At 38.0% G+C, this 23,001-nt stretch overlaps 1 long non-coding RNA gene across 1 annotated transcript in view; it reads right to left on the minus strand.

Annotated features, from left to right (window-relative positions):
- The window catches only part of LOC139083559 (uncharacterized), a 51,549-nt gene extending 37,411 nt beyond the window's left edge, over positions 1–14,138 (minus strand). The window contains exons 1-2 of the long non-coding RNA XR_011540391.1: positions 14,002–14,138; positions 3,461–3,502 (exon numbers count right to left, since the gene is read on the minus strand). This is a non-coding gene — a long non-coding RNA (uncharacterized lncRNA). The remainder of the gene's footprint in view (positions 1–3,460; positions 3,503–14,001) is intronic.
- Positions 14,139–23,001: the final 8,863 nt, after the last annotated feature.

Consider the following 23,001-nt stretch of genomic DNA (forward strand, 5'->3'; position numbering starts at 1 on the left):
TAAGGTACATTAAGAGAAAAAAGCAAAATATAGAACAATGTGTATAATACGTTATATTTGTCTTAAATAAAGGAAGATATATATTCACATTTGCTTGATATAAAAAAATCTCTGGAAACCTACACGAGAAACTCACAATAGCAGTCAACTTTTGGAGAAACAGGGAGGTATTGGGCAGATGGGGGCAGGGGCGAAAGAAACACTTTTTATTAATCCTGCTTAGGAATTCTCCTAATTATGATCAACCCCATCCAAAAAATCAAAAGTTTAGGATCACAACTAACTTTTCATGAAATGCAAGATTGCTTTTTCTGTTGCTGTTCGTAAGGAGAAAGTAAATAAATTTCTCATTTTTGGTTGAAGGAACTGCCTCGGTCTTAAGCCAGAGGTTTTCCTAAAAGTAGAGTAGCCCCCTTTTATGCCTTGTGATTTCAAATGATGTGAATGTATTACCTATTCAAAAGATGAAAAAAATTTTTAAATGTAACTTTAAAAAATTAGTGGAAAAGTTCTGGTTTAAGATGACTGCAATGGACTGAACATTTGTGTCCCCCCAAATTCATATGATGAAATCCTAACCCCTAAGGTGATGGTATTAGGAGATGAGGCCTCTGGGAGGACACTAGTCATGAAGGCAGAGCCCTCATGAATGGGATTAATGCCTTTAAAGATTTTATTCTTCCTTTTTCTCCACAAAGCCCCCGGTACATAGTTGTGGGTCCTTCTAGTTGTGGCATGTGGGACGCTGCCTCAGGATGGCTTGACGAGCCGTACCATGTCCGTGCCGAGGATCCAAACCGGTGAAATCCTGGGCCACCGAAGCAGAGCACGTGAACTAAATCACTGGGCCACAGGGCAGCCCCCAGATTAATGCCTTTATAAAAGAGACCCCAGAGAACTCCCTTGTCCCTTCCACCATGTGAGGACACAGCAAGAAGACCACCATCGATGAACCAGAAAGCAGGACCTCACTAGACATCAAATCTGCCAGTGAATTGATCTTGGACCTCCTAGCCTCCAGAACTTGAGAAATAAATTTCTGTCATTAAGTCATCACCCAGTCTATGGTATTCTGTTACAGCAGCCGAAACAGACTAAGACAGTGACTAAACGAGCATGCATTTTTCATTTCTCTCTCATGACCTCATTAAATTCCAGGAATAATATAAAACAGCATAAATCCATGGAATAAAACATGACTTCAGGAGGTGAGAAAAAATGTTTTTCTAGAAGTTAGAAAACAGATGGCCTCAAATGGTTAGATAAACCAGAACAAAGGAAATCGTGACTCCAAATATGCATAGAACAAAGCTGCAGAGGAGATAAGAGGCATTCTTCTGAGCAGCTTCCCAGAGAGACCCAAGTTCACCGTCTGCAGGTACCATGATCAAGCCATTTGGGCTGAAGGGCAGAAATGCTGAGGAGCAGCCTCTCTCATATAAACAGAGAGCAGCTGATTTCAGCATTTCATGTCCACTGGGTGTGGCTGTTAGGCTAGAGAAGAAAGTAGAAAAGAGCCTGAAGTAACTCTGGGCCTCCGAAATAAAACTAGAGAGGAGAAAGGGCCGGCCCAGTGGCTCAGCGGTTAATTTCACATGTTCCACTTCAGTGGCCAGGGGTTCGCCGGTTTGGATCCCGGGTGCAGACATACGCGCTGCTGGTCAAGCCATGCCGTGGCAGGCGTCCCACATATAAAAGTAGAGGAAGATGGGCAGGGATGTTAGCTCAGGGCCAATCTTCCTAAAAAAAGAGGAAGAAGAAAAATAGAGAGGAGAACATACAAGTATGTGTGCTGGGTCTAGAGGCTCCTAGAACACTGCGATTGGCTGAGCTCAGAATCAGCCCTACACAAGAGAAAAGACCTCCTCACGTTAGCCATTGCCCGCCCAACCCTTGTCTGGGGACTGACTGTAAAGGATGCCTGATCCACGAGAACTACCCACTTACCCGAGGTCAGCCCGCCCTATCAGGGGAGAGGGCTTCTGGGTAATCAGACCTATCCAACTGTAATCAGACCTACACAAAGCCAGGCTGCCCACCTATGCTAATCAAGATGGTCCTCTATCCTTGAACATAAACAGGCAACCAAACATTTGAAGAAAACTTAAAGCACGAAAGAAAAAGATCAATAAACAACAAACAACAATTGATCAAGAAGAAAGAAACGATGCAAGGAACAGAAAAGAACTTTCATAAATTAAAAATAGTATTCCCAAGGAGATTTAAGAGGATCTTTCAAGAATGGAATAAGAATAGGCTGCTATAAAAAGATCAATAAGAAAATAAGAAAGAGATCTTAAAATATGACTGTTAGAAGAAACAAAATAGAAAAGCTAGGTAATAGAATTAATAGAATGAGCCACTTTAAAGACCAAATTAGTGATCTTGAAAATAAAGTTGCAGAAATGGTAGCTATTACTAAAGAAGAGAGCAGAGATAATGCAGGGAAGGAAAATAATAATAATAGAAGAAAACGTCACTGGAAAAAAAACTAGAATCCTCGAAGAAAAGGAGCTCACTGTACTAATGAGTATGAAAGAAAAACCCTACACTTAGACACACGTTGGTGAAATTTTAGAATTTCGAGTACAAAGAAAAAATAGCCCAGAATAGTTAAACGATAAAAATAAAAAAGTAGGCCATCTACTTTATTTCTAAAGGAAATAAAATTAACTATCTCAATAGCAACACAAGTTCCTGTGAAACTTTAAGCGAAAATGACTTTGAATCTAGCATTCTATACTCAGATTAACTATTAGTCAAGGGTGAGGGAAAATAATGACATTTTCAGGCTTATAGTAATGGCTAATATTTAGTGACCTCTCACTATGAACCAGATACAGCTCCAAGTTCTTTGCAATTATTAACTTATTTATTTAATCCTCAGAACAATCCAATTACTTTGGTACTGTTATCATCCCTGGTTTTACAAATGAGAAAATAGAGACATAGAAAGGATGAGAAACCTGCCAAAGATCGTGTCACTCATAGGAGGCAGAGCTGGGCTTTTCTTTTTTTTTTTTTTTTAAGATTGGCACCTGAGCTAACATCTGTCGTCAATCTTTTTTTTTCTTCTTCTTCTTTTTCTCCCCAAAGCCCCCAGGTACGTAGTTGTACATTCTAGTTGTGAGCACCTCAGGTTGTGCTACGTAGGATACCATCTCAGCACAGCCTGATGAGCAGTGCCACATCCGCGCCCAGGATCCCAACCGGGGAAACCTGGGCAGGTGAAGTGAAGCGCGAGAACTTAAACATTCGGCCACGGGGTCGGCCCCCAGAGTGTGCTTTGAACCAGGGAGTCTGGCTGCAGAGCACACACTCTTCCTTGCTACACAATAGTGCCACTTTGTTGTTCAGGCACTTAGAAAGTTTATGTCCCATGCAGCCTTCCTGGAAAAAAATTACTTGAGGGTATACTACAGTAAAATGAAAAAGAAATTCAAGAAACAATGGCACTGACCTGGGAGTTGAGTGGTTTCAGGCTCTCAGCTCTGCAATGTGCCTAGGAAATCACAGAAAGGAGTTTTTATTGTACAAATTGTGTGATTCAAATCCAGAAGTTCTTAATTGTAAAATGAGGGCATGTATTTCTTCTGTCAAAAAAAAAAATGACAATTGGAAACAATTAATTTTGAGCCATTTTTTGGAGTGAAAGAAAAGAGAATGCCTGGAACATTCTCGTTCTAAAGGGCCAGATTTAATCACACAAACATTTCTGTCAATGTGAGTCTAATCACACTAGTTGCTTCTCCCATGTATATTTACATACTCAATATTGCAAATGTAGCTTATTGGTTTTCCATTTTTAGAAGAAATTATAGGAAATGATTGGAAAACAAGTATGTTTTCTATAGAATAGAAAGAAAATAATAGAAGCCTTAATATATAAGTAATGGAATAGTTAAAATAAGCTAAAAGGAAGAAGGGACAGGAGAGATACATGCAGAGGAAATAGAGATGTGCTTATTTCCTCATTTTTTAGAGCAAGGAATTATTAAATACAACTATAAAATATCACAAATTTATAAAGGTAAACAGTAAAATAGGTTAAAAATATACCTAACCAAAACTTGAAAGTAGAGAGGGAAAGAGAAGGGGGAATGAATATAAGTGCACCAAATTCTTTACCTTTTACAGCACAAAGCCAATAGGTACTGGTCAAATTTTATAAAGCAAGGAACAGAGGTGCAATTAGAGTTTATAATGGTATCTACTAGATTAAAATCAGAAATGGCTAAAAGGAGCTACATCTAAAGAGTAAGCCTGTTTTGTTGCCGTTGATTGTTTGTTTTTACCATGTGCATGTTCTAGTTTTAAAACGGAATTGGGTCAATGACTGGATATATGGATGAAAGGATGGAAGTAAAGTAAATAGAGATCTGCACTACTTTCTGGAAAAAGGGATATTTAAGCAGAAACCTGGAGAAAGAATAAGAGTTACCTAAGTGAGGAGAGAAAGGAAAAAGTATTTCATGTAGAGAGTCCAGCCCAGAAGGAAGTTCATTGGCTGAGACATGGAGTAGAAAGGAAGAACTGAAGACAGTAATAAAGGAAGGAAATCCACTGTAGACCAGCAAGCGGCCTCCGTCCTTGGTAAAGCTGTCTGTTGAAGAAGGCTTCCTGAGAGAATCCCCTCCAGTCCTATTGTGCTCTTTATTGACTCAGACCTCAGGGACGGGAGGCAGAAGACATCCTCCCTCTCTTCTCTTTTGCCCACAGCCATGTGTTTACCAACTCAATGAAAGAAGGCCATGGCCCTGACAGAAAGCAGTCTCCACCTTTCAGAAGCTGCAGCACCTGTGAACATTCAGCCTCTGGAACCTGCTCATCTCTTGCATGCTAGTGCAAAGGAATATGCTTCCTCCAGAAAAACACTTAAAACTTGATTTCATTCATTTATCTACCAACACTTAGAGCCTACTGTCTACTGACTTGCCACTTCTTCAGAGCAGTCTTCCCTGACCACCTGATCTAAAGAACCTTCCTCATATAACTTCCTCTCTTGTAATATTCTGTTCTTGTCCTTCATAGACTTTTCATAGTTTGCAATAATTTATTTATACACTCACTCTCTTAATGTCTATTTCTCTTACTAGATGATAAGCTTCACAAGAACAGAGATCACACTGTTTAGTTTACCATTAGAGAACACAGTACTGGAACTTAGTAGGCCTTCAACGAATACTTATTGGATGTATGGATGGTCAGAAGGAAGGAAGGAAGGATTGGCGTGTAGATATATGGGTGGATATGTGAACATACCAAGCCCTATGCTATTTGTGTTATTTAACTTTGGAACCCAGCACCTCCCATAGTGCTTGGTATATAGTGTGGCTCTATTAACTTGTTGGCTATATCCTAGGCACTAGGGATGAAAGAATGAGTATAGCACCGTTCTCACCTTTTAGAAGTCAAATTTTAGGGAGGGAAACATAAATTAATAATTACAGCAAAGTGCGATATATGTTATGTTAGAAACGCAAACCAGGGACTATGGAAGCATAGAGGAGAATGTGCTTAACTGCTTGTGGAGCTCAAAGATGCCTCCTGAAGGAAGCTATACTTGAGCTGAGTCTTAAAGTATGCTAAGAAATTTTCTGAATAAAGAACAGAGGAGGGGCCAGCCCTGCGGCCAAACGGTTAAGTTCATACGCTCTACTTCAGTGGCCCAGGGTTTCACTGGTTCGGATCCTGGGTGTGGACCTAGCACCATTCATCAAGCCATGCTGAGATGGCGTCCCACATAGCACAACTAGAAGAACCTACAACTAGAATATACAACTATGTACTGGGGGGCTTTGGGGAGAAGAAGAGAAAAAAAAAGATTGGTAACAGATGTTAGCTCAGGTGCCAACCTTTAAAAAAAAGAAAGAAGAGGGGCCGGCCCAGTGGCACAGCGGTTAAGTTCGTCCGTTCCGCTTTGGTGGCCCAGGGTTCGCTGGTTCAGATCCCGGGTGCGGACGTGGCGCCACTTGACACACCATGCTGTGGTGGGCGTCCCACATATAAAGTAGAGGAAGATAGGTATGGATGTTAGCTCAGGGCCAGTCTTCCTCAGCAAAAAGAGGAAGATTGGCAGCAGTTAGCTCAGGGCTAATCTTCCTCAAAATAAACAAAAACAAAAACAGAGGAAAGGCATTCCAGAAGATGGTATGTAAAGATAAAGAGAAGATCATCGAGGGATCATGAGTCAGTCAACATGGCTGCAAAACACAAGGTGCAACGTAGAAGCAACATATGAGGCTGGAACAAGGACAGAGGACAGACTGTATTAAAACATTTTAGCTTTGTCTTATAAGTGATGACAAGACCTGGGATGACAAGTGTGAGAATGACATGATCAGATTTGCATTTTCTCAAGTTCACTCTGGTCAAAACATAGCTAATAAGCTGGAAGGGCTGGAGGTACGGACAACAGTTAGGAGTCATGTGAGACAATGAGGAGGGCTTGAATGTGGCAATGACAATGAAAAGAGAGAAGAGACCATTTCAGGGACATTGAAAAGGTAGAATAGGCAGAAGGAGACAGTAACCAATGGGATGTGGACACTGATGGAGAAGGGGTCTCTAGGATGATTCAAAGGTTTCTGGCTTTAGTGCTTGGATGAACTATGGTGCCATTAAGCAAAAATTGGGAGGAGAAAGAAGAGGAGAATGTTTGAGAATATATTACCTTTCAGGTTCCCCAATCTAGAATGATACAGTAATTGAACAGATAAGTCTGTAACTCACATCAGCAGTCAGAGATGAGGATGAGATTTGGCTACGATCAGTTCATGGATGATAGTTACAGGTATGGGCAGAATATTGCTGAGGGGAACAGAGAAGAAAGGAGAGGAAAAGGGGACTAAGTGTGGAACCCTGTGAAATATGTTCATTTCCATAGCAAATTATGGTTTATTTGGTGTAGATTTCTTCCAATGATTTCATTTTAATAATTTAGTTATTCACTCTGGTTAGAGAATTCCATAATTTAGTTTTAGTAACGTGTATGCAGTATTGACACTGTTGCTATTTGCAATAACTCAAGGCTAGTGTTTTAATCTTTTCAAATGTTTTCATTATTTGTTTATATAACTGAAACTTAACATACTGCACAAATGATGGTCATTTTATATCTTTGGTTTAATTAAAAAATAAACATGGAGACACAGACAAACCTTGAAATGATTTCCTCCTTGCCTCTTCCTTCCTCTGCTTGTCTACTGTTGTCTTTATTACTCAAATATTATTATAAGTGTGCCTTGCTTTTGAGAGAGAAAGTCACCTGGCAAATTGCCATTTCAAAGTTCTTAAAGAGCAGCTGGAACAAAAATCCACAAAACAGAGCAAGCTAATAGTTATTAGCATATTCATAAACTGAGACATAAGGTCAAACTCCTTATTTTCATTACAAAAGTCACCTACTTGTGTCATTGATGATGCCCTTTGTTCTACAGCCAATAGATTAATCCTTGTGTGATTTAAATAAATTCTCAGAGGCATTTATGCTTTAAAAAATAAGAGCATCCAGAAGGAAGAATTTTTAGTAGTTAAAGGTACTTATTAAAATACTGCAAAGGTTTAGGCAGCTCTGTAGGCAACTTCAGGAGAAAAATCTGTTGTCCTTTAAGAGACTCATAATTTCACAAGAAAAACCTCTTTCCATTCATTGATATTTGAAATAAAAATTGTGACAGCATCATGCTGAAGTAATTTCTTAGCTCATGTAATAAAATTAAAATATTCAAATTATCATTGTCTTTCTTACTGGGAGTTTTTGAAGAAGCATGAAGATAGGGAGAATTTCTTTAGCACAATATTCATCAAGAGGCATAAAAAACTTCAATGTTAGTTTGAAAAAAATATGAGAAAATTCATGAAGCATTTGAAAATTCTCTTGGATGTTGAAAATCAATATGACATGTACACAAAAATCAGAAGGCAAGGATGTTTCGTGTATACCGTGTGGCACCACCAAAGTTAGCCCAGTATTTAGGCAAAGAGGTAGCCACTTAAATGATCTGAGAGTCAATCATATCAGCCTGATTGGAAAAAAGGATGATGGGAATGGACAGTGCTTTTTCTACTGTTTGATTTCTTGAATTCTGGCCTATCTGAGGTAAGTCAGCAGTGGTGGGTAGAGGTATTTTTCTCTCTACCCTCTCAATCCCAGTAAAGCCTAGAGCCTAAAAGGATCCTTTGTGCCATCATAAATATAAACTCTTCCTCCCCTGTCCTTTTGTGCTATTATCTTCAATAAAAAAAGAATTTTCTCCCCTTAGAAAAATATCAAGGCATAGTTATTTTTAAAAATGGCTTTGACTCCAGTGGAATCTAAAGAAAATGCTACTAAACAGTCAATGGATCATTAAAGAAACCAAAGAGGAAATTAAAAACTACCTCAAGACAAATAAAAATGGAAACATAACATTGCAAAATCTACAGGATGCAGCAAAAGCAATTCTAAGAGGGAAGTTTATAGTGATACAGGCCTACCTCAGGAAATAAGAAGTCACAAATAATCTAACCTACACCTAAAGAAACTAGGAAAAGAAGAATAAACAAAACCCAAAGTTAGTAGAAGGAAGGAAATAATAAAGATCAAAGTGGAAATAAATGAAACAGAGACTAAAAAAATATAGAAAAGATCAATGAAACTAAGAGCTGGTTCTTTGAAAAGATCAACAAAATGGATAAACTTTCAGCCACACTCATCGAGGAAAAAAAGAGAAAGGGCCCAAATAAACAAAATCAGAAATGAAAGAGAAGTTACAATTGACACTGCAGAAATACAAAAGACTATAAGAGATTACTATGAACAATTATACACCAATAAATTGGCCAACCTAGAAGACATGGATAAATTCCTAGAAACATACAATCTTCCAAGAGTGAAGTAGGCAGAAACAGAAAATCTGAACAGACTGATTACTAGTAATGAAATTGAATCAGTAATCAAAAAACTCTCGAAGTCCAAGGTCAGAAACAAAAGTCCAAGACCAGAAGCCTGCACAGCTGAATTCTACCAAACATTTAAAGCAGAGTTAATACCTAGCCTTCTCAAAGTATTTCAAAAAACTGAAGAGGAAGGAATGCTTCCAAACTCATTCTACAAGGCCAGCATTACCCTGATACCAAAACTAGACAAAGACATGACAAAAAAAAGAAAATTACAGGCCAATATCCCCGATGAACATATATGCAAAAATCTTCAACAAAATATTAACAAACCAAATTCAACAATACATTAAAAGGATCATACACCATGATCAAGTGGAATTTATCCCAGGGATGCCAGGATTGTCTGATATTCACAAATCAATCAACATGATACACCATATTAACAAAACAATTAAAATCATATGATCATCTCAATAGATGCAGAAAAAGCTTTTGACAAAATTCAACATCCATTTATGATAAGAACTCTCAACAAAGTTGGTATAGAGGGAACATATCTCAACATAATAAAGGCCATATGTGAGAAACTCACAGCTAACATCATACTCAATGCTGAAAAGCCGAAAGCATTTCCTCTAAGATCATGAATAAGACAAGATGCCCATACTTGCCACTTTTATTCAACTTAGTATTGGAAATCCTAGCCACAGTAATTAGACAAGAAAAAGAAATAGAGGCATCTAAATTGGAAAAGAAGTAAAACTGTCACTGTTTGCAGATGACATGATACTATGTACAGAAAACCCTAAAGATTCCACCAAATAACTATTAGAATAAATGAATTCAGTAAAGTTTTGGGATACAAAATTAATATACAGACATCTGTTGTATTTCTATACACTAATAATGATTTATCAGAAAGAGAAATTAAGAAGAGAATCTCATTTACAATTGCATCAAAAAGAATAAAATATCTAGAAATAAATTTAACCAAGGAAGTGAAAGACCTGTACTCTGAAATCTATAAGACATTGATGAAAGAAATTTTAAGATGACACAAATAAATGGAAAGATATATGGGCTCACAGATTGGAAGAATTAATATTGTTAAAATGTCCTTACTACCCAAAGCAATCTATAGATTCAATGCAATCCCTATCAAAATACCAAGGGCATTTTTCACAGATCTAGAACAAATAATCCTAAAATTTGTATGGAACCACAAAAGACCCTGACTAGACAAAGAAATCTTGAGAAAGAAGAACAAAACTGGGGGTATCATGCTCCCTGATTTCAAACTATACTACAAAACTAGAGTAATCAAAACAGTATGGCATTGGCACAAAAACAGGCACATAGATCAATGGAACAGAATAGAGAGGCTGGAAATGAACCCATGCTTGTATGGTCAATTAATCTATGACAAAGGAGGCAAGAATATACAATGGGGAAAAGACAGTCTCTTCAATAAATAGTGTGGGGAAAACTGGATAGCCACATGCAAAAGAATGAAACTAGACTACTATGTTACTATGTTATATACAAAAATTAACTCAAAATGGATTAAAGACTGAAATGTAGGACCTAAAAACATAATATTCCTAGAAGAAAACATAGGCAGTAAATTCTTTGACATTGGTCTTAGCAACATTTTTTGGGATCTGTCTCCTCAGGCAAGGGCTACAAAAGAAAAAATAAACAAATGAGACTACATCAAACTAAAAAGCTTCTGCACAGCAAAGGAAACGATCAACAAAATGAAAAGGTAACCTATTGTATAGGAGAAGATATTTGCAAATGATATATCTGATAAGGGGTTAATATAAAAAATATATAAAGAACTCATAGAACTCAATATCAGAAAAAAACCTGATTTAAAAAATGAGCAGAGGACCTGAAAAGACATTTTTCCAAAAAAGACATACAGATGGCCAATAGACATATGAAAAGATGCTCAACATCACTAATCATCAGGGAAATGCAAGTCAAAACCACAATGAGACATCACCTCAAGCCTGTTAGAATGGCCATCACCAAAAAAGACAAGAGATAACAAATGCTGGCATGGACGTGGAGAAAAGGACCTTTTGTGCCGTGTTGGTGTGATTATAAATTGGTTTAGCCGCTATGGAAAACAGTATGAAGGTTCCTCAAAAAATTAAAAATAGCACTACCATATGATCCAGCTATTCCACTTCTGGGTATTTGCCCAAAGAAAATGAAAACACTAACTTGAAGAGATATATCTACCCTATCTTGTTGCAGCATTATTTACAACAGCAAAGATATGGAAGCAATCTAAGTGTCTATTGATAGAAGAATAAATAAAGAAGATGTGGTGTATGTATACATATATATATGTATTACGCTAAGTGAAATAACTCAGACAGAGAAAGTCAAGTACCATATGATTTCACTTGTATGTGGAATCTGAAAAACAAAACAAACATATAAACAAAACTAAGCAAACAAACTCATAGATAGAAAGGACCAACTGGTGGTTGCCAGAGGTAAGGGGAGAGAGGGGGTCGGGTGAAATAGGTGAAGGGAATTAAGAGGTACAAACCTCCAGGTATAAAATAAATAAGTCACAGGGATGTAATATACAGCATCAGGAATATAGTCAATAATGTTGTAATAATTTTTTATGGTGACCAATGGTTGCTAGACTTGTGGTGATCATTTTGTAATGTAGATAAATATTGAATCACTACGCTGTATACCTGAAATTAACATAATATTGTATGTCAACCATACTTTAATTTAAAAATTTAAAAATAAAAATGGCTTTGACTCCCAGACACATTCCCCAGTCATACCAAGTAGATTTCTGTCTCTGCACTTTGTATATGTTTCTCTTTGTCTCTATTTCTCTTACTACATTCCAGCATCTAGTAGCTCCCTATTCCCAATACTCAACTCTCACCATTTAGGACCAACTTGAAAGTCATCACCTCTGCGCAGCCTTTCCTGATCTCCTTTCCCAATCCCACTTCAAATCAATTGCTTTCTCACAGTTGATTGCTTTCTTAGAATGGGGTGGTTGTGAAGATTAAATGAATTAATCTATATAAAGTGCTTAGAACACTACCTGAAATATAATATGTATTATATAAGTGTTGGCTGCATCACCATCATCATGTGTTTCTGAAGCATCTTTTACAGACTTTCATGGTAGCATGACTTTTGTCCTACCACTTAGCCTTTCTCCTTACTTCTTTACCCAAAATTCACTTTCTCAGTGAGGCCTTCCCAGCCCACCTATCTAAAACTTCAAAATCACCCCCCTTTAAAAACTCCTTTTCTGATTTTTTAAATCCTTAGCACTTCTCCCTATATACCATACATTTTACTTCATTATCTTGTCAGCTTGTTTACTGATGAGTCCCTCATCAGAATGTAAGCTTCATGAGGGCAGTAAACAGTCGTTCAATGAGTGTGTTTGCATGCGGTCTCACCATATTCCCAGAGAACTTAACATAGTATCTGGTACTCAGTGGATCAGGTGAGTAACAGAAAGGTCTGAAATCATGAGGCCATTCCAGAGCATGGCACATCTGAATGGAATGTCCCAGTGAGAAACACTCAGCCAGTTACATCATGAAGGCACTGAGCGTTAGGAGGAGAGGAAAGAATTCTTAACATGGACATGACAACTTTACATCTTTTTCTTGACAGTGGTTACTAGGGAAGGCTCTGGGTCCCAGGCACATTCTTGATATTTAATAGTAATGGATCATTTATACAGATTACTGATGCATAGTATTTGGCAAAGAAATATAAAGCTGACATATATACTATTTGCTTCAAAATATAAATTTAAGGGCCAGTCCCAATGGCCTGATGGTTAAGGTTTGGTGGCCTGCTTTGGTTCCTGGGCATGGAACCACACCACTTGCTGTGCTGTGGCAGTGGTTCACGTAAAACAGGAAACAAAGAGGAAGATTGGCAACAGATGTTAGCTCAGAGAAACTCTACATCAGCAAAAAAAAAAAAAAAAAAAAAATTATATATATATATATATATGTAAATTTAAGGTTAGGTAAAAACTTTCATATTACAATATTATACAATGGGTACAGTTTTTTAAAAGCATAATCCAGGGCCATTTTTCTCATTATACCAAATGGTGTTTCTGTATTGAAATAATCTCTAAGGTCATATCATAAAATACTGTGAAAATGTCACAGGTAGGTAGTGTAGGGTAGTTTTCAAGTGAGGAATCATCATTCTAAATGCCCATTAACATTTTCTTATTGATTTTTAATTAATTTCAGGGGAAATCTTTTGAGAAAGTGTCACAAAATAGCTCCTGAGCAGAAATAGTACAGAGAAAAGCAGGGTTTGTTAACTGGAATAACATAAACCTACATGGAACTCAAAATCCCAGCTCACTTATAGGGTATCTGCCATGCCCTGCTCACATCCGGTCCATTCCTAGCCAGGAATGTTAAGTCCTAAATAATTCTAGCCTGAATGATATGGAAACTGATAAAAATAACCCAACAGCTCTGGGAGACTGAATGTCCTATGCCCAGCTCAGAAAGAAATTTTGAATCTCATCCCACTCAGTGGCTGTGTGACCTCAAATAGGAAACTTTACCCCTCTGAGCTTCCATTGCCTTATCACAAAATGAGGATAACACATTAGTGCTGCCTTACGCAGTGGTTGTGAGGATCTAATTGAATACTGCGTGAAAACATTTGGTCAGCTCTGAAGTGCTATGCAAATGTAACGTATAATTTTTGTGTGTTAGAGGTCTTTGTTACCTAGTCTTTGCCTCAAAAAATGACCTCTTTGTTCTCAAGTTTCCTTTTGTCCGGTCTTATATTGGCTCAAGGTTTAATTTCTTACCTACTGAAGTTATCTCTTTAGACCTTGCCTCTGCCCAGCTCTTTCTTGGACTACTAGAACTTGATGACTTTTTTGGCTTCCATTTGACTCAGCGTTTAATTTTAGGCCTGTGCTGAACCTGCCACCATCAGAACTGTGAGTGCAAATTAAGGGTGCACTCCTCTGTCTACTGAAGCCAGCTAAGTAATGTATAGTATTTGAGGGTGCAAGACAAGGGCCATGGGATTTCACTGCTCTCTCAGAGAACTAAGTCAATTCCCTACCTTTAAGAAGACGTACTTGAGAGGACGTCCAATTCCTCCTCGTGAAATAATGTAGAAACCATTGTTCTTTCTGTTCACTTCGGCACTGGGACGAATGTGCTTAAAAACTAAAACTGGGAGGGCTGGCCCCATGGCCAAGGGGTTAAAGTTCCACATACTCGGATTCTGCATCCCATGTTCATGGGTTTGGATCCCGGGTGCGGACCTGCTCATCAGCTGTGCTGTGGAGGCATCCTACGTACAAAGTAGAGAAAGACTGGCGCAGATGTTAGCTCAGGGTTAAGCTTCCTCACACACACACACACACACACACACAAACAACTAAAACCAGCAGGTATTCTTGTTTGCAAAAGACTTTGATAGAAAACCAGAGCTGATGGCTACTACTAGCAGTAAAAGTCTATACATTAGTTTCTTCCTTGTATAAATAATAATATCCAACAGATATAGCACTTACTATGTGCCAGAGTCTCCACATGTACTATCTCATTTACTCTTCATAACTATTATTCCCATCTTACAGATGAGGAAATTGAGGCACAGAGAGATTAAGTAGTTTACACAAGGTCAACAGCAAGTAACAGCTGAAATTCAAACTCCAGAGTCAGGCTCCAGAGTCTATAGTCTTAACTCTGTATACTGCTAAGAGTCACAGTATTAATAGAAGTTGTATTATCTATTGTTACATGACAAATTACCCCAAGACTTAGGGGCTTAAAACAACATCACAGTGTCTGTGGGTCAGAAATCTGGGTACAATTTAGCTGGGTCCTCTGTTTCAGGGTCTTTCATAAGCCGCAATCAAGGTGTCATCTGGGGCTACAGTTATTTCAAGGCTCCACTGGGGAAGGATGCACTTCCAAGCTCACTCATATGGTTATTGACAGGACTCAGCTTCTGGTAGGCTGTTGGACAGAAGCTCCCTTAATTCTGCGCCAGCAGGGCAGTTTTCAAAGTGTGCAAGCTGGAAAGGCAATAGAGAGTCCAGCAAAATGGAAGTCAGTCTATGGTAACATAATCACAAACTGACATCTTGTTACTTTTGCCATAGTCTATTCATTAGAAACAAGTCACTAAGTCCAACCATAATCGAGTGGAAGGGATTACACGATTATAAATACCAGGAGGTGGGGATCAATGGGAGTCATGTCAGAAACTGCTTACACCATAATAATTAACAGTAGCTAATGTTTATTGAGGGCTTACTATCTGCCAGGCAATAATCTAGATATTTTACATATATTAATTCATTTAATCCTCACAACAAACCCCAATCAACAGATGAGTTAGTCACAGGGAGTGTCATGATAACACTTGGGGTGGAAAAAAAGAATACCACTTTCCTGTATCCCAGCAGAGAAAGTGTGCGTTAGAATGCTTCAAAAACCATTGTCACAAGCTAACTTTACCCTGACCACAGCCCCTTTAAGAAGCTTTTGTCTTATCCACAGCACGGGCCGTCTCTAGATAACATCAAACAGTACGTTCTCAAAGTAACTTCCCTCTAGCTCTACTAGTCCTGAGCGTGAGGAAGAAGAATTATTCTTTAAAAAAAAAAATCACTATTTCTCATTTACGTTATAACTTATAGAAATGAATATATTTTTATATTAACTCAGTTTTCAAAACTGAATAAGAATCATCTTAAGTTTTCTATATGAAAAGCTACCAAGGATTCAAGATATCCAAATGCATTGCAGTTTTAGTTTTATTCTAAATTTGTTTAGATTCTGTTTCTCTTCAAAAAGTTGAGGTGGCTGGCTCCCAGCTGGCCAGTCTTAAAGAAAGATATGCAAAAACAAGCGTTTCCTCTGCAAGATTCCAGGCTATATGGAATTGAGTGGAGGGGGGTACTGATGCTGTGATCAGACTCTCTCTCTGCGGCCCTGCCCTCCAAATTAGAGGCCTGGGGAGGAGGTGGAATCACCTAGGACAGGAGGAGCTGGAAGTCCTCTTCCCTCTTTTTAAGAGGAACTAAAGCACTTGCTTATTACAAGAGCTATGTGGAAGGCATCCCAGATTCCGAGGCCACCGAGTGTGTGTCTATTTTCAAGCCTCTGATATCTGTAATGACACATCCTTTAAACATCTAGAAGCAGGTTCCTGGTCAAGTCAAATATGTCAGCAAGTGAATATAGATTCAAAACCCCAAATAAAATATGAACAAATTGAATTCAACAGTTTATTAAAAGAGTAACAACATTTACCAAGAAAGGTTAATCCAGTAATGTGGGAAAGATTATTGATTAATGTGTTAATATGGTTCATCACACTGATAAGTCAAAGGAGTAATACTATCTCAGTAGAAACCAAAAAGGTATTTGCTAGAATTTGGCACTCTTCATAATTAAAGAAAAAATATCTCAGTAAACTGGGATACAGGAAGTCTACTTTCCAATGACAAAGAATATTTATCTAAACTAATATCATGTTTAACAATGAAACATGAAAAGAATTCCCAATAAATTCTAAATTAAGACTAGGATGCTCTTAATTGCATTATTTTTTAAAGCACAAAAATGACATTCTAAATGTTCAACTGTGTATTAATTTACGATTAATATGGCATACTATGCAGCCAGTATCATCATGTTATACATATATGTATAAATGCGTATGCATGAGATCCATAAACACACAATATATATAGATCTATATATGTATAAATATATGTTTGTAAATACAAAGTGTGTGAATGTAATTGTGTGCTGAAACTTCTGAAAATAAATACAAACTGTTAACAATGGTTCCTTTAGAAGATGGCATTAATGGAATTGAAGGAGGATCCGAATGGAAAGGTCCTATGTAAAGAGAATCCTGTGTGAAGAGTAATTCTGCACGGTTGAATATTTTTAGAACAAGGAAATATATATGCAATATTTAAGCCAATTTAAAAAACAAGTCAAAGAATATTGACAGTGAAGAAATAATGATATTTCCAATTGAAAAACAACAGTATGTAAAAAGACATATTAATACATCAAAAAATAATCCAAATGTTGTATCCCCAAATTTTGACTTTGGTTGTTATAGTTGTATAATAGAATTATGGATAATTTTTCTTTTGCGTTTTGTGTTTTCCAAGTTTTCTCTATTAATCACGTATTTATTTTGTTATTAGGGAAAAGATTAAAGAGAACTATGGTAATGTTTAATTTGTAGATTACACTAAATGACTGCTACAAAAATTTATAGGAAAATCTGTTTATCTTAATCTGGTTTCTAAAGGGTCATGATGCGTCCTAACTGTATCACAATCTTTTAAAGCTATTGGGAAAGCTAAATGCTTCCATTTTATTGCAATGCCAGCAATCTTTTCTGGGCTTGTTTAATTTGGTCATTTCTCTGAGGTTCAAAATCTTGGAATCATTCTGCATTCTTTCCTCTCTTTTCTATATAAAGTCACTCATTAAGTTCTCTCAAGAATCATTCCTTCATTTCACACAGCTCTTTTCTGTTCTAATCCCATACCAACTCCTGGTCTAGGCCTGCATTACCTCATACCCGGACCAGTGAGCTATCTCATTGAGTCTCTTTGCCTCTAGGTTTGTCCCCACTATTTACGTATCTCCCTGTCTTCGCCTCTCATCTTTCATTGCCCTCTTTATACCATCCAATGGCTCTATTCCTTGTTCCTCTAACTTGCTACATTCCCACCTCCATGCCTATGCTCTTGACATTGCTCCTTGTAATAGTATCTAAGTTCCACTCTTCCTTCCCAGTTAGCAGACCCCTACCCCCACCATGGTCTCTCCTTCTTCATCCCTTTGTATATTCAATCCTACAATTAATACATATTGCTTAACCATGTTGTATATCAGACTTTGAGCTAGGCACAGGGAGTATTGACTAATTTCCCAAATTAGTGACTGGACCACAAAGGGTTATGAAGCTCAATTTCACATTATCTGCTTCAACAACATTTTATCATGTCCTCCAATAGCCAGAGTTCTCTAATAGCCCCTCACCTCTCTGCTTCCCTTTGACTCTAATCATGAAATCTTTCTCGTATTCAACAATTAACATGTACATGCTTCGTATATACTCAGGTTTATGCTAGATGCTAGGAATGGAAAGTTGAATAAAACTTGCCTCTTACTCACCGAGAGCTGCAGCTTAATGGAGAAGGTAGACAAGAAAATAGATACAGTAGTGAGTAAAAGGTATTCTAACAGAAATGTACAGAAGAACATAAGAGAGAGTGTTTAATTCTACCTGGAAAGAGCAAAGAAGGCTTCACATATGAGGTAATACTTGAGCTGATAGCTGGCAGAAAAGATGAGAACGGTATTCCAAATAGTGAGAACAGGATGCAAAGGCACAAGGCATTAAATAGCACAGCTTGGCAGGAAACCACAAGCACTTCAGTATGACTGGAGCTCTGAGGCTGGAGAGCTGGCCTGGGGCCAGATCTTATTTTGCCTTGTTTTGCATTTGAGGGAGTGAGTAAACACTAAAGAATTTTAAGCAATGAAGTAACATGATTAGATTTGTGTTTTGAAAAGTACCTCTGGTGGCTATATGGAAAATAGTTTGGGATGGGTGAGTGACGGGGCCCAGGATGGGCAAAAAGTCAGAAGGCTGTTGCTGAAGTTTAGGAAAGTAATGAGAACCAGGCAAGTAATGAAGTAGAGGAGTGATGGTGGGGACAGAGAGAAGGAAATGGTTTGGAGAGATACCAAAGAGGTGAAATCAACAGGATTTATCTACTGTTGGTTTTTAGAGGATGAGTAAGAGGAAAGATTAAAAAATGACTTCTGAGCTTCTGGCTTAAGTAATATAGATCCCAAGCAGAAAATACAGGAAGAATTGATGCTTTGTAAGAGGAGGGTATCCAGTAAGTTTGAGTGGCCTGTTAGGCATTGAGGTAGAAGGTCTTGGAGGTTATTGGATATACATGTCTTGAGTTCAGGATTTTGTTTGGGTTAGAATTAGAGATTTGAAAGTCAGAGTATAGATAGTGGACAAAATGATGAGAATGGTTAACATTACCCAGAGAAAATGTATATGACGAGAACAGGTGCTAAGGATAGAGCTCTGAGGAACACAAACTGCTAGGTGATCAGAATAAGAGGAACCAGAAAATGACCCCGAGAAAAAATGGTCAGAGAAGTAGGAGGACAGCCAGGATAGGCTATTGTATGAGTTTCCTATTGCTGCTATAACAAATCACGACAACTTTAGTAGTTTAAAACACCAAAAATTTATTATCTTACAGTTCTGTAGGTTCAGAAGTCCAACACACGTCTCACTGGTCTAAAGTCAAGGTGTCAGGAAAACATCATTCCATCTATAGCCTCTAGGGAAGAATTGGTTTCCTTGCCTTTTCCTGCTTCTAGAGGCCACCTTTTCTTCCATCTTCTTTTTTTTTTTTAAAGATTGGCACCTGAGCTAACAACTGTTGCCAATCTTCTTTTTTTCTTTCTGCTTTTTCTCCCCAAATCCCCCAGTATATAGTTGTGTATTTTTTTTTTTTTAGTTGTGGGTCCTTCTAGTTGTAGTACATGGGATGCTGCCTCAACGTGGCCTGATGAGTGGTGCCATGCCCACGCCCAGGATCCAAACTAGAGAAACCCTGGGCTGCCATAGCAGAGCACGCGAACTTAACCACTCAGCCATGGGGCTCACCCCTTCTTCCATCTTCAAAGCCAGCAACAGTAGGTAGAGTCCATCTCCCAGCACATCACTCTGATCTTGCCTCTGTCATCACATGGCCTTCTCTGACTCTCTCCTGCCTCCCTCTTCTACTTTTAAGGATGCTTGTGATTATACTGGGCTCACCTGGATAATCCAGACTATGCAACTATCAGCTGACTAGTCATCTGAATTCCATCTGCAACCTTAACTCTACTTTGCCTCGTAACCTAACACATTCGTAGGTCCCAGGGATTGGGACATGGACATCTTTGGTAATGGGGGTAGGCTACCATGATTACCACTGTTGCCATCTCAGAAAACAATCGACCAAAGAACCAAACAAAAAAATTAAATGAATAAAAGAGTAGATGTTGGTGATCCTGGGCAAATTATTCAATTTCTCTTTCTGCCTCTGTTTATCTACAAAATGGAGATAATAATGGTACCTACATTGTTGTAGGTACCATTGTTATAGGATTGTTATAGGATTAAATAAGCTAATACTTTATAAAGTACATAAAGCTGTGTCTGCTTTATAATATTTTTGAAGATCAATTAGAGAGTTAAGTAAGGCAAGGACTTAAATCTGGCCATTGGGTTTGCTGACTGGGCAATTAGTGGTCTTTATCACTGCAGTTTCAAGGATATGGTGGGTCTAGTCTAACTACAGTAAGATACAGGTGAGACATTGGAGAACAGAAGTGAATACAGTTCTTTTGAAGAGCTATTTAAGAAGAGAAGGAGAAAGGGGGCTGGAGCAGTCTCAGCTAAAGGAGGATGGGAAGTTATGGGAAATAAGAACACACTTCCATGCTGTGGGGATGGGGCTGGTCTATAGAAAAGCTGAATATATGAGAGAGGGAATAAAAGAATAGTTGATGTAGTAAAATCCCAGAGGAGATGAAATAGATGTGATCAACAGCTCATATGTGGGAGTTAACTTTGAGCAGGAGAAGAAATAATGAATTCTCTGAATCTAGAGGGAAGACTATGAGGGTGAATCCCAGGAATTAAATGTAGTTCCTTTCCTTGGTTGCTACCTGTCAGTAAGAGTTACTCACAGGCCTCCACCTGAGGCTATGACACCTGAGTTAAGTTCTCATTCATCATCCAATAGCAAGATGCTATGCATTGTCAGCGGGGTTTACCTCCTTCCACCGGAAGCTTCTGTTGAGTGTTTGAGTGTTCAAGTTTAGAGGTAGCGAGTGAAAATCTCCTCATTTCTTTCAAGGTGGTCAATTTCATAAACACTACCTGTTTCAAAAGATTTCTCTGACCAAGGTATGTATGCTACACTGCTCCTCCCGAGATTTTTCGTTTTTTCTGATACAAAAATGAAGATGGAGGAGACCAATCCAATTAGGTATAATTTCATGTCAACAGAACAAGCCTTCTTTTTTTTTTTAGTTTTTTTCTTAAATTTTTATTGAGTTAATGATAGGTTACAATCTTGTGAAATTTCAGTTGTACATTATTTTTTGTCAGTTGTGTTGTAGGTGCACCCCTTCACCCTTTATGCCCACCCCCCACCCCATCTTTCCCCTGGTAGCCACTAATCTGTTCTTTTTGTCTACTGGCCTTCTTTATTTATTTTTCACTTTTTATCACGGAAGTTTTCAAACATAAACAAAGTAAAGACAATAATATAATAAACCTGCATGTACCCATCACTTCAATAATTATAACCTATGGCCAATTTTATCCCATCTATACCCACCTCACCCCTACCTCCACCCCCAGTATTTTAAATCAAATAGGCTTCCCTAAAAAAAAAGGAATTTTAAACTTTGTGATTATACACTTCATATATCTGTTTCTCTTTTATCACATCACCAAGACACAAGAGACAGTATAGCACTACTTTATACAAATTTGAAATAGCACAATCGAAATATTAATTATTAATATTAATAAAGTCTCATTTTAGATGCTAATTTAAAAAATATCAAGAATTGTGTAATAATTCAAAATCGCAGAATTTCAGAGCTGGTAGGTAAGTAAATATTATTCTTGTTTGTCACCAGAATTGCTCAACAAAAATGCCTATCTATCCTTCATACACTATGAGCACCCTAGTTATATGGTTTGGAATGGAATGATTTTGGTGACTATTTTGCTCCTTAACAGTCCATTATTTTAATGTAAAGTTGGTTGGTTGGTTGGTTGATTGGTTGGTTTCGTTTTATCAGAATCGATGAGAATGGCTGCATTCCAACACTCAGAACAAAATTAGACACATGGGGTCTCCATGTCTCCAAAGATGAGGGCCCCTTTCTGCATTAGATAAGCATCTCAGAGCAAACTAGGGTTCCTCTCTGTCCTGCATTCAAGGTGCATCCTAAGGAGAGGGCCCTAAGGTTGTTAAATTCATCAGCAATATTGAACAGGCCTCTAGCGTGTACAGGGACTTCGTGAGGATGAGCTCCAGCCTTGACAAATAGTTGGTGTTTAGGGGAAAGATATTAAAGGAAGGGGCAAGAGAAGAGCTGAGGAGTCTCATACACCTAGGTCAGCATGGCTCTGTCTTTGACAAGCTACATGACTTTGGGCAAGTCACTTAACATCTCTGAGCCTCTAACTCCTCACCTATAAGATGAGTATATAATAGTAACAGTAATAAAAGGAAGACAAGGAAGAAGAGCTACCAAAGATTGAATATATAGTGACCCAAAAAGGAAACAAATATGGCTTCTGACTTTGAGCTGCTCAGAGTCTAGCAAGTATAACAGACAGACAAACAGATACTATAATTTTAGAGATACACTGTAAAGTTGTTTTTAATAGCGCAAAGAATGCCATCAAGTGCTGATGCTGGTGCTTGAAAACAACTCACTCTCATATCAATAACTTTGGAATAGAAGTTAAATGTGATAAATGGCTCTGAAGAAGGCCAAACTCCACAACAGCCAGTATTGTTCATTTAGAGGAGGGCATACTGCAAAATATTAGAAATGATGCTGAGACATCTAAATGCAGAAGATACATCTTTAACCTTTAAAAATCCTCAAGTATCTGGGCAAGAATAATGGGGAAAAAAATACTGATGACTAAGCTGCAAGATCACTGTCACTGTAATAGATTTATAGGCTCTGAGAAGTATTCCAGTCCTCCCCCCACCTCCACCACTACCATTTATTTTTCATTTATTCCTCTTAGGATATGATGCTAGATCTTCAAGAATATATCACCTGAATAAAATGCAACTGTCCTGCTCTCAAAATTAATGCAGGCACTTGAATGTACATCATTATACAACACTCTATTACAGCATCTTCAAGATAATCAAAAGCAAGGACCCAAACAGATATTTGGACACCCACGTTTCATAGCAACATTATTGACAATAGTCAAAAGGTGGAAGCA

Source organism: Equus przewalskii, chromosome 5, assembly GCF_037783145.1.
Source record: "Equus przewalskii isolate Varuska chromosome 5, EquPr2, whole genome shotgun sequence".
Classification (NCBI taxonomy): domain Eukaryota; kingdom Metazoa; phylum Chordata; class Mammalia; order Perissodactyla; family Equidae; genus Equus; species Equus przewalskii.